Consider the following 12928-nt stretch of genomic DNA (forward strand, 5'->3'; position numbering starts at 1 on the left):
GAGAGATACCTTGAATGATAGATGAAAAGCATTGAACATATTAAGAGAGCATTACTTATCAAAATGGACACCGAAAATTATATCACTATATACAGAACTAACGTCTCTAAACGTAACGAGGATAAAACTATTACCTACTACGTTATAAGGGCTGAAACAAACGTCAATGCCTTGAAACTATCAGGGGAAACAATAAGCGAAAGCCTGTGGATATCAATGACTCTCAAGAGTCTTTAAGCCGATTTTAAACCATTTACAACTGTTATAACGCAAAAAAACGAACCCATAAATTTCAATGAATTTAAAGTGGCATTGAACATTACAAAGCGACGGATTGGATGCTCGTGGACAATAATAACACCCGCAATATCATAAGGTTCAAAAATGCTTCTCGAAAACAGACAACGCCACATTACGCATTTCACCGCAATGTTTTCTCCAAAAGTCATTTTCCCAAGAAAAAGAATAAAATGGTCTACTATAATTATGAACGACCCAACCACAAAAGTGTCCAATGTCGGTATAAACGCTCTAAAATATACTCCATAAAAACGGTAAGAACTTTGATGAAGAACATACATTTCTATTCACATGTAACTTTGGCCATACCACATACAGTAAACATCTCCTTGTAAGCTGTGGTGCTACAGCACATATTATCACCAAGGAATCTGATTTTATTAAGTTTGTCGAACTTTTCGACGGTAGTTAAATACATGATATAATATTGAAAAAAGGCAATGCTAAAATATCACTTGAAATAATAAAGGCGAAATTTTTCATACCTACATTAAAGCAAAACACATGTTCCGTGCTGACTGCCCTAAAACAAGGCGCGAATATTAAGTTTGACCAAAACAATTTAAAATTGATATACACTAATCGACTGCATTTGACATTAAAGAAAATGGCCGACTATATTATTAAGAAAGAATTGTTCCCCTCAGAAAAAGTCTGTCACGACTTGAAAATCTGGCATAAAATTCTAGGACACTGCAATACAACTGATATTAAAAGATACCAAATGTAGTCGAAGGCATGAAATTAATACCTTCAAACGATATTCGAAATTTGGATGGGTGTGAATAGGTTAAAATAAAAAATACATAAGCAAAACACCTGACAAAAAGTCACGAAAATTCTCTCACTTGTGCACTGTGACTTAGCAGTTCCGAGCAGCCCGATGGGGAGAAATATTCTAAGGTGCATTTTTCTCTAAAAATCAAATACGGCACTCTCCTCGCCACTAAGAAATCTTTAGCTATTATTACCCAGTACGGATCGGTAACATGTATTCACTCAGACAATGAGATTGAATTTACTAGTAAAGCATTTTAACTTCTATTAAGTAACCATTGTATTAAACACGGGAAAGCTGCGCCGTAATAATCTTTTAAAAATGGATCCTTTGAAAGAGCGTAGCCAACCCTTTTTGAGGTGGCAAGTTGACTACTTATCGAATCGATAAATGCGCATATTTTATGGACATACGCTTAATGACAGCAGCATATATCAGAAACTGATCGTTCAATAGAAGATTAGGCAAAATACTGCTTGAAGCGTTTTGCGGCGTAAAATCCAAAATGAACCAAATACATATATTTGGTTCAGATTGTTTTATATTATAGACAGTTCCAGTAAACTAAATATTAAAAGTGAAAAAGGTATTTTCTTATATTACAATAGAAACAGTCCAGCATATTTTATCTACTTTCCAGACCAAAATGCCATAACAACGGTTTGATGCGTAAAAATTAATGATATATTAAATTTAACAATGGCGATCCAGTGGATGAAAAACGTGAGGGAATATCACCTAGTATCTTAATCGATCACAATGAAAATATAAATAATGATAGCAATTTCAGTAGATCTACTGACGTAAATATTAAGCAGACACGTCGATAACCGATAAGGGAGCAAAAAGGCCAGAATTCTAAACAATTGAAAAGATACAATACTACCCAGTGGATTACTGTTACTCGTTGAAAAAGCGCACCGGAAAGTTATAACGAGGCGATTGATTCAGAAAATCACCAAGAATAGAAAAAAGCTATGATATCCGAATTGAAAGCTTTATCTGAAAATAACGTTGGGTTTTTCGAAAAATAAAAAAAAAAACAACAGCAGCTTCTGGCAGTGAAACTTTTCAAGCAAGATTTGTTGCAAAAAGTTTTTCACAAATTTCTGGAGTGGAATATTTTGCTACATATTCACCAACGAAAAATTTAACGACAATTAGAATTTTATTACAATTTGCAGCTCAACACAATTTAAAATACATCAAATAGATGTAAAAATGCTTATATAAATTCTCCGATTGACTGTGAAATCTATATTTATCCCTCAGAGGCCTTTAAAATGAAAAACAATTGCGTGTGGAAATTGAATAAATCGTTATATGGGTAAAGACACAGGACTCAGAACAGGAATTTTAACACTCCATGATCATTTATTAATACAAAAAGTAAAGCAGTGTCCCGTAGAAGCGTGCATGTATACCAAAAATATATGCAATAAATTGTTGATTTTGGTGTTTTGGGTTGACGATATATTACTTGCCTCAAATTGTGACAACACTTTAAAAGATGTAAAAATACATAAACTAAAAAAAATTAACATGGACTTTCTTGGACCATTGTCACGGTTACTCTTTATAAAATTTACCTGTGAAAATGAAACTATAACAATGATCCAATAAAAGTACATTGATAAAATTCTGATCAAGTTCCGAATGCAAGAGTGCATACCGCGTAAGACTCCCGGTGAGATGGACATAAATAAAAAATATAGTGACCGAAAAAAATAATAGACGATCGATTATATAGAGAAATGATTGGAAACCTCATCTATTTGATGACCGCAACTAGTCCGATATATGTTACACTGTAACATATCTATCTAAAAACTTATCGAGACAAGAATTTAGGATCTTAATCGTGCAAAAAAATCCTTCGTTACCTAAAAGGAACCAAGTAATAATGTTTACTTTTTTAAAAAGTCAACATATTCTCTATATTTAGAAGGATTTTCAGATTCAGATTAGGTAACTCTGAGGATAGAAAAAGTGTAACGGGTTACTGTTTCAGAATGTCAAGGATTGAACCTATGATGTCTTGGAAAACTAAAAAAAATCAACAAATTTTTACCCATTCTACTTGTGAAGCCGAATTTTATTCAACAAAGGTTGATGCATATTGATATCAGATATTATTTCATAAGCGATGAAATAAGTAAAAAGTCTTAGATATGTAACATCTGAGAATGATATAGCCGACATTTTCACTAAACCTATAAAAACGAAAAAAATTAAACCATCTTATAACCGTACATTTTGGGATCAAATCATGATTAAATCTCTTTTCAGAAACCCAGAACAGAAGTATGAGCAGTCAAACTCACAAATAAATAAATAAATAGATTGTAAATTGCACCGGGCACGACGTTACACTGCGACAATTGTTATTTTAGTAACCAAATTAGCGAACTAATAGCTAACAGAACATTTCCAGTTTTTGTTAAAAAAAATGTACACTTGTATGTGTTTGTAAATATATATTTATATGTATTCGAATAGGATTGTATCTGTATGCATATATATATATATATATATATATATATATATATATATATATATATATATAAGAGCAAATAGTTAATGAACTATTTTAAAACACTTTGAAAAAGAGTTAGAACATATTAAATTTTAAAAGGAAACACTAAATAAGCGGATAGTCCTTAATCCGCGGAGTTTCGAAGAAATACTTTCCTTCTCATCAGAGGGTGGGATTTAGCAAAATGTGTATGTGTGTGTGTGAAGAGTGTTTATTTTTATGTGTATAAAAAAACTTAATGTGATCAAAAAAGTGGCTTCTTTTTGCACACATTATAGCAATATATAAATAAGTCTTTTTGACCAATGAGAATACAGACAAATTCCTCAAACAAAAAAAATAAGAAAAAACAAACAAAAATTGTTATTTTTTTGTTCATTTATTTTTTTATTTTTATTTTTTTCTTGTCTCAAGTCAACCCGAATTGAATGCAAAATGATTTTTCCATTATATAAAAAAGGGTGAATGTTTTGACTCCTAATTGGTGTATGACACCAATGATTTCGGCGATCGTTTTTTATAACCACAATGTATAATAACGAAACAATAAAAAGCTTCCAAAGTTACTATAAATATTGTCTTATTTTTAACTCAATCAGGTCGCCGTTGTCTACATCACGCCCATGCATTTAATTCTTCGCTGACGTATGTATAACTTGCGATTACTTAACACTCAGGATCGGACCTGAATTTGATTCTTCTTTTTTTTTTTTTTTTTTTTTTTTTTTTTTTTTTTTTTTTTTACAAAGGCATCACCACATTATCAAGGCCCAGAGGCCACTCAAGGATAAGGGTTAAAGAGTGTACAGTAGAAGTTGGTCAATATAGTAATCATTAGTAATGAAAATTTGGTAAATTTAATAACTTATATGGAACGGCTCATCAAGAACTTATTTACTTTAGACTTGAACAAAACCATATTGTAGTCAGCCGGAAAGCAGGAAAACGGAAGACAATTCCACAGGCGTGCAGTTCTAAGAAAGAAGCTTTGTTCATGGAATCTACGTTTAGGTTTAGGCACAGATAAAGAGTGGGGGAAATTATTGATAGTGTTTACAGCTAGACGAGTGTTTCTTGTGAAAGTTTGGCGAGGGGGGACCATAGATTGAAGCTCAGTTGAACACTTTCCATGAAAATAACGATACATCAGAGACAAACTCGCAACATCTCTTCTGTGAGATAGAGGTTGCAAGGAGGAGAAAAGGACATCTCCTACGAGGCTACGAAGTCTATTTTGAACTCTATCAAGGCAGGACAAGTTCTTTCTAGCAGCTCCTGCCCAGATGTGGCAACAGTATTCCATCCTTGGACGTACCTGGCTCTTATATAGATAGAGAATAGCATCAGCAGTGAGATATCTACTGGATCGATAGAAAGATCCCACCATTTTTCCAGCGGCCTTGGCAACAGATTTGATATACGTGTTCCATTTAAGATCAGGAGTAATGGTCAAGCCCAGAAGCTTGTCAAAACTTGAGGCCTCCTGAAGACGAGAGCCATTCATTTCAATTGATGACAAATGTGGATTAGAATGTTGATGATGTAAAGAGAGAAGCTTGGTTTTAGATGCATTAAAAGTAACCAGCCACTCCTTTCCCCATTGTACTACGTGCTCAAGATCAGAGGAGAGAGAATTGGAGAGAACTTGCTCGTTTACTGTCTTAGATGTGGTACCATAAATGGTAGTGTCGTCAGCATAAATGTCTACAAATGATGTAAGGATATGATTTGGAAGATCATTAATGTAGATCAGGAAAAGAGTTGGGCCCAGGATGGATCCCTGAGGGACACCGGCATTAATATTGTGAGCTTCTGATTTTTGCCCCTCAACTACTACTCTTATGAATCTATCAGAAAGAAATGATTTAATAATTGAGAAGACTTTTCCAGCTATACCATAGCTAGCGATCTTATGAAGTAAACCTTTATGCCATACCCTATCAAAGGCTTTAGATATGTCAAGAGCAATTGCCCTAGAAAGATTGCCACCGTCGAGAGATTTGCTAATCCTATGCGATATAACTGTAAGGACATCTGCTGTAGATCTAGCAGAACGGAAACCATATTGAGTGTCACTAAGAAGGTTATTTTTGTTGAGATGTTTGATTACTTCTGTATTTAATACAGATTCTAGCAACTTACTCATGACGCACAGGAGACTTATTGGCCTGTACTGAGAGGGGGATGAGCGATCACCTGAATTCTTAAATACAGGGCATACTGATGAGATTTTCCAGGGAGATGGGAAACTATTCTCCTTAAGACAACGTTTAAACAGTTTTGTAAGTATGGGCGCTAGTTCAGGTTGAAGTTTTTTGAGTACTATAATTGGAATACCATCAGGGCCAGTTGCTTTACTGGAATCAAGGTTTTTGATTAGCTTGGCAACATCACGTACAGATATACGTATATCACATAGCGTGTTTTCTGATACAAGAGGAAATATTGGGGGTTGGCGGTCTTGGTCGCAAAGGGTAGAATTAGCTGCAAAGTTCTTGACAAAGAGTTTGGCTTTGTCTGATGCTGACGAGATTACCTCAGATCCATTGATAATAGTTGGGATGGAGCACACGCTTCTGTTCAGGATTCTGTTTGCTATTTGCCAAAACTGGTGGGAACCAAGCCGCTGCTCAGCTACTTTGGACTTAACTCTGCCATCTTTGTTAAAGCCAATTATTTTATAACTAGGATCCGAATTACACTGCTTCCTTACCGCCATCTTCGTTCAACATAGTGTCTGAACATCTAATCTCCAAATTTTAAAAACAATAATTTCCTTATATCTAATAAATTAATACTTTTAATGAATTTTACTATTAATTCATTTAGTATGAAATTTAAAGGATGTTTCGTAGGTGAAAAAAACTGCACCTTACCAAAAATTCAATCATAGCAATTCGTTTTCCTAGATTTGCATATGGATTACGAAATACCTGATATGTCCACAAAACCTCTGAGCTTGATGGAGGATGACTAAAACTTGCTTCTATGCTTTCAAATTATCTGAAAAGCAGCAAGGGGAGATTTGATTCCAAGTATTTCTCATATGTTATATCTCCCCTCGTTGGTTTTCATACATAAAATGAATTTCACAGCGTACAGGGCTTATTTGATGCTGGCGATATTCATAGCCGTATCCTGTTTCCAAAAGGAATATATATATATATATATATATATATATATATATATATATATATATATATATATAAATATTATATTATATATTATATTACACACATATTACTGGTTCGATGTGTACATATTTTTCAGTTGTGACTTTTCTCGGCATTCAGTGTAATCAGCAAAACTTGTTTTTATTTGAAACCAGTTGTAGCTACTGAAATATGACTTAACTAATTACCAATACCCTTGTAGTTTTCATACTAGTAATAAATTCAACGGTTTGCGTAATGAGAATCGTTAATAGAAAATGTTTTTTACAAACTCAATTCTCTTAAATCTATATAAAGTTAATCGTTTAAAAATGGTATTTACGGTGTCAATAAGAAATATGCATCCTGTAAAATTCAAATTTAAGCAACATTTACTTGTTATTTGTATACATTCATGTTGAACTATTTATATTTACGGAGCTAATTTTCTAGGTATTATAACATTCAATAGATTTGTTTAACGAGAAATTTATTTCATGCGCTCTATTAAAAATAAAGAATGTTAATCGATTGGAATGGTGTTGGAAAAGTACACTTATTAGAGTTTTTTTTTTATCTAAATCTAGTTTGCGCATAGTTAGACTTAGCGTTCCTTCCCAGCCATCCTGATACACTGTTAGTAGAGAGTCGATACAGCTGGATGGCAAGTGGAATATGAGATACCGGAAATTGTAACGTATTTCTAGGTTCAGTGCTAGCTATTCCCAAATAATAACCCATATTTTATTTGCAATGTTCAACGCCGTAAAATGATATAACGGGAATAAGTGTGCAATAGATGCATTAATGTTATTACTTATATATATATATATATATATATATATATATATATATATATATTTCCCCCCAATGGAGAGTAGATAATGCATGTGGATGTGTTATCGGCAGCTCCAGTAACTGTCGCTTCTCCTTTTTTGTCCTTCAGTCCTAATTTCCAATGAAAGATTTTTCTGACAAAGGCTGAAGAAAAAGCTGGTTTCCAGGTTGGTAGTACTTTGTAAAGAGTAGCCTGAGATGTCGGAAAATTTATGTTTCTGTGCCTATCCTTGTGGTCATGTGCTGGAGGTAAACGTTTCATCTGGGCTGACGTTAACCGCCTGATAGTCAGGGACCCGGACCTTGGATTAACCACTAAGGAGACTGTTCTATCAGTAGGTGCAAAGTACAGGGGCTGCTGTATTGCGATTTGGTGAATGGATTCTGAACCATACAGTAGTTTCTGGTATGGGGTCTCGATGCCATACTAGTGGGTAATTGTTACGTCTTTACCTTATAATGTGTCACGAAACAAAAAAAAACAAAAAAATCTTGTCTTTTCTCTCTTATTTTCCCCCTCTGCCCTGCTCCAACCAAGTCCACCGACCTGCTTCACAAACCCCAAAACCTCAACAATCATGACGAATCTCCGAAAATCAACACGAACAAACCTAGAACCCTATCCTCCAACGTAGAGCCTTACTACCAGGTTTCCTTCTCCAACGTATGAGGCCTACGTTCCAACCTTCCAGAGGTTGAAACACAATTACAGGAGAAGAAACCAGACATATTTTTTCTCAGTGAAACTGGCATAGGACCAACCACTTCTCTAGACTAATTCATAATTAAAGGATACTCAAACTTAACATCTAAATCTGACCCCCCAAGATCGCCATGGGCATGGACTATGTGCCTACATCAATAATGGCTTTTCGTGTGGTAGGGATATCTCCAGAGAAGACCCTGCTTTTCCTTATATGTGCTTCCGGGTTGCACTAGCTTACATCACTGCATTTATATCTGTCCTCTATCACCCCCACAACAGTGGGGTTGCTATCTTTAAGAGCATATCTGAGAAAATTGACCACATCCTGTCCTCTCATCCTTCGGTTAACATTTACATTTTCGGTGGCTTAATTGTCCACAATGTGGAATGGCTGACCCACTCAAATAAAACCGATGATGAGGGGAGGTTTTGTCATGATTTTGCCATTGCCTATGACCTCACTCAGATTGTTCACGATGCCACCGGTGTGCCCAATACACCCGGTCGATATGCAAGCCTTCTAGACCTTTTCCTCACATGCCCATCTTCCGTTCTATCTCCTCGGGGATCCTCTGACCACTCTGCTGTATCAGTTAACATAAAAATGAAATGTAAGAATTCTCCAGACGTACCTCTCTACCGTACTGTATATCGATACTCTATGGCTGACTGGGATAACTTCCGTTCATTCATATCTGACCTACCCTTCCATTCCATGTTTAAAAAGGATGTGTCCTCTATAGTACCATATCTGATCTAATGGTTAATTGTAGGCATATACCGATTCATACCATCCAAAATATTTCAACAAAAGCCTAACAGCCAGCCATGGGTATACCCTGAATGTGCTGCTGCCACCGCGCACAGGAATCACTTTTTCAATAGCTACCAACGTAATAGATGTACTGAGACTAAAGCTTCTTTCAGGACTGCTAGCAACCACTGTAAAAGAGTAATAAAACATACAAGAGAGCTATATGTTTATTATAAAGTTATTTTTTCTTAATCAGATGTTGACCAAATAAGCTAAGACCTAGGACATTTTGGATAAAGGACATACATCTGTAAAGAACCCTGTTTTTATTCGGCAAAAATCACGTTGAAAGCAAGCTGCTGCCCAGCTATTTTTACTTCACGATTCAGCGTATGAGTCTGTCGCGTGTCTAATTACTTTTGTTCCTCTCATAAAAGGCAGTCCAAAACAGTTTAGTTTTCGAATTTCTATTTTGTTAAAAGCAATGAGAGTTATAGTTTCTGTACACAATGACAGGCGAACATTTTTTAAGAGAAACAAAGCTGACATTTCTTGGAGAGGAAAAGCGGTCTATATCCCGGAGTAATGAATAACCCAGGTCTGAGACTATGCTTGCCACGTTTTTCGTTAACACTGGAAGTAGATGTTTATCAAATATCAATGCTCGAAAGCTATCAAACTCAGCGATCGACATACCTAAAGATGACTATTTGCACTTGAAGATTATTATATTTTTTTACATGGTGGTCACCACTTATCAAGGTCTGCAAGCCACTCGGGGATAAGGGGTATTTTGTGTACAGTAATCAATAGGAGAGTGTCGTAGTAACCATTATTATTGGAGATTTGATAAAGTGTTTTACTTAAGAGGGTGGTTTATCAGGAATTTGTTTATGTTGGACTTAAAGAGGTCCAAGTTGTAGTTAGGTGGGAAACAGGCAAACGAACGAGAGTTCCGCAGGGGTGTACTTCAAAGAAAGAAGCTTTGTTCATGGAATCTACGTTTTGATTTAGCCAGGGATAATGATTGGGGAAAATTCATGACAGACATTAAAGCTAGACTGGTGTGTTTCGTGAAAGATTGGCGGGGGGGACTAGAGATTGGAGCTAAGACGAGCACTTGCCATGGAAATAATAAAGCAAAGAAGGACTCGCAACGTCTGTTCTCTGGGAAAGAGGTTGCAAGAAAGAGAAAAGGCCATCCCCACGAAGCCACGAAGTCTATTTTGTACGCTGGCAAGGAAAGGTATGCTTTTTAGCAGCTCCTGCCCAGATGTGGCAGCGGTACTCCATCCTTGCACGTACCGTGCTTTTATACAGATAGAGAATTGCATCACTAGTGAGATATCATCTGAAGCGGTAGAAGGATTCCACTACTTTCCCATCGACCTTGCCAACAGACTTGATGTATGTGTTCCAATTCAAATCAGGAGTAAAGGTCAACCCCATAATGATTTAAGTATGTTCTCGAGAGATCATTGATGTAGATCAGGAAGAGAGTTGGACCTACGATGGACCCCTGAGAGACACCACCATCAATACTGTATGCCTATGATTTCTGCCCCTCAACCACTACTCTTATGAACCTATCAGAGAGAAAATAGTTAATACTTGAGAAAACATTTCCAGTTATACCGTAGTTGGAAATCTTGCGATATAGGTCATTATGCCATAGCTTGTCGAAGGCCTTTGATTTGTCAAAGGCAATTGCCCAGGTAAGAAAGCATTTGTCGAGAGATTCAGAAATTTTATGAGATATAACCGTTAGCAAATCTGCTGTAGATCTAGCAGAACGGAAACTATATTGCATGCCACTAAGAAGGTTATTTCTGCTGATGTGGTTGTGTACTTCTCTATTTAATATGGATTCGAGCAGCTTACTCATGACACACAGGAGACTTATTGGTCTGTACTTAAAGGGAGATGACTTATCATCTGAATTCTTAAATACTGATGAGGTGTTCCAGCGTTTTGGGACGCAATTTCATTTAAGGTAACGCTTAAACAGTCTTGTAAGTATGGGCAATGCTCTGTTTGAAGCTTTTTCAACACTATCATTGAAATGACGCCAGGACCAGTTGCTTCACTGGAGCCAAGGTTCTTTGATAAGCTTGGAAACCTCACGCAAATGTATGTGTCTTTTTGCGTAGCGTGTTGTCTATTATAGGAAGAAATACGGTGAGTTGATGGTCTTCGTCGCATAGGGTGGAATTAGCTGCAAAGTCCTTGTCAAATAGTTTTTCCTTGTCTGATGATGACGAGATAACCTCAGTTCATTGATGATGGTTGGAATAGAACGCACGCTTCTGTTCGGGATTCTGTTTGCTATTTTCTAAACCCGGTGGGAAATGCTCAGCTACTTTGGATTTAACGGACTGAGCATATAGCTCTCTTGCATTTTGTATTACTATTTTACAGTGGTTGCAGGCAGTCCTGAAAGCAGCTCTAGTCTTATTGCATCTATTAGGTTGATAGCTTTGTAAATAAGATTTCTGTGCGCGATGGTAGCAGCACATTCTGTGGAGAACCATGGCTGGTTGTTAGGTTATTGTTGGAATGTTTTGGATGGTATGAATCGGTCTATGCCTATAATTAGCAATTCGGTCAGGTCTGATACTATAGAGGACACGCCCTTTTTTAAACATTGAATGCAGAGGCAGATCACATATAAATGTATGGAAGCTATCCCAGTCAGCCATAGAATATTGATATACAGTACGGTAGAGAAGTACGTCTGAAGAATTATTACATTTAATTTTAATCTTAACTGAAACATCTGAGTTGTCGGATGATCCCAGAGCAGATGGAATAGAACATGAACATAGCTCAATGGAAGATATGAGAAAAATATCTAGAAGATTTTCATACTGACCGGTAGTATCGGGCACACAGTTGGGTTCGTGAACAATCTGAGTGAGGTCATAGGCAATGGCAAAATCATGACAGAACCTCGCCTCATCATCTGTCTTGTTCGAATTGGTCAGCAATTCCACCTTATTGACATTGGCGTCACCGCAAATGTGAATGTAAGCCGAAGTATGTGCAGACAGGATGTTGTCTATTCTCTCATATAAACTTTTAAATGTAGTAACCCCGTTGTTGTCGGGACGAAAGAGGACCAATATAAATGCGTGGTGTATGCAAATGCACCCCGGATGCACATATGAACTTGATTAGAGTCTTCTCTGAAGATATCCCTACCACACGGAAGGCTATCTTTAATGTAGCCAAATATGTTATGCTCATAACGAACTTGGGGGTCAGATTTAGATGTTAAGTTAGAGTATCCTTTAATTATGAACTAACCTACGGAAGTGCTCAAATCTATGAAAGTTTCGCTTAGGAAGGATATGCCCCGTTTCGTATCCTGTAATTGGGTTTCAATCTCTGGAAGGTTTAAACGTAGATCCCCTGATATTGTTGTTTTTATCTAATTTTAAATAACCGAGCGTTCGGATGATGCCAATGGTAAGATTAACACAGTTCTGGCCAAGTTGTAAGAAAAACAAGCAAAAATCTATATGCCTCTCCGATACTTGTACTGTATTATAATAAAGAGTAATGAAGCAACTTATGAGCAACTATCAGCAGGCCAGGCATCGTTACTGTATGTTTTTACATTCTAGATGTATAATCGGGGATCACATTTGTTATTGTTTTGTTAATTAACTTATATGATGTAAATTTATCAAAACAGATATAAAGTACTTATACATTAAAGTACAAAACAAAGTTGCCACTAAATGGAGTGGGAAGCCACTGTGCCGTAAAGAAACAAATCTGTATCAAAACTTAAGTCCAACATACCACCATTAATTTGAGCGGTGTAATTTGAGCGCTGAAGAAATTGTTTAGATCTATTAAG

Source organism: Euprymna scolopes, chromosome 12 (genome assembly GCF_053919585.1).
Source record: "Euprymna scolopes isolate OS-2025 chromosome 12, ASM5391958v1, whole genome shotgun sequence".
NCBI classification, from domain to species: domain Eukaryota; kingdom Metazoa; phylum Mollusca; class Cephalopoda; order Sepiida; family Sepiolidae; genus Euprymna; species Euprymna scolopes.